General features: G+C 30.9%; 1 long non-coding RNA gene across 1 annotated transcript in view; it reads right to left on the minus strand.

Moving 5' to 3' along the window:
• LOC116695881 (uncharacterized) overlaps window positions 1-527 on the minus strand; it is a 24,092-nt gene that overhangs the window by 9,736 nt on the left and 13,829 nt on the right. The gene's annotated exons all lie outside the window — the stretch shown is intronic.

Consider the following 527-nt stretch of genomic DNA (forward strand, 5'->3'; position numbering starts at 1 on the left):
TTATACGAGTAATATGAGTCAATATCCGTGCTCAGATTGAATACAACTCCTCAACTGGCCACGCAGCGTTCTGTGATAATCACAGTGCCCCCCAAATGTTAGATGTTGTCTAGATGCTCTTTAATCCTTTGACTCAGGAAATGATCGCATCTAAAACACGACTTTGTAAATCCCTGGACCAATAAGACAGGTAAAAAGAAGCTTTGATTGAGTCAGTTTCAAGTCTAATATTAGAACAAAAACACCAAGTCAAGTGTCAATCATGTTCATGTCTTATTTTAGAAGAGCTAAACTTTCTTATTATCTATCTATCTTTTTTTAATTAGAAATTAAACAAGATCCCATCTTTAAAAACAGCTTTGTTTACTGCTTCTCATCGGCTGATAATAATAATAATTTTAAAATAAGAAAATAATTATTCAAACATAGCCTATGTAAAAAGCTTACGAGTGGACCTTTAATTATTGGAGATTCATTTCAGGTATTTTAAATTAGATTTCAAATTTAATTTTAAATTAGATTTCAAA

Source organism: Etheostoma spectabile, chromosome 9, assembly GCF_008692095.1.
Source record: "Etheostoma spectabile isolate EspeVRDwgs_2016 chromosome 9, UIUC_Espe_1.0, whole genome shotgun sequence".
NCBI classification, from domain to species: domain Eukaryota; kingdom Metazoa; phylum Chordata; class Actinopteri; order Perciformes; family Percidae; genus Etheostoma; species Etheostoma spectabile.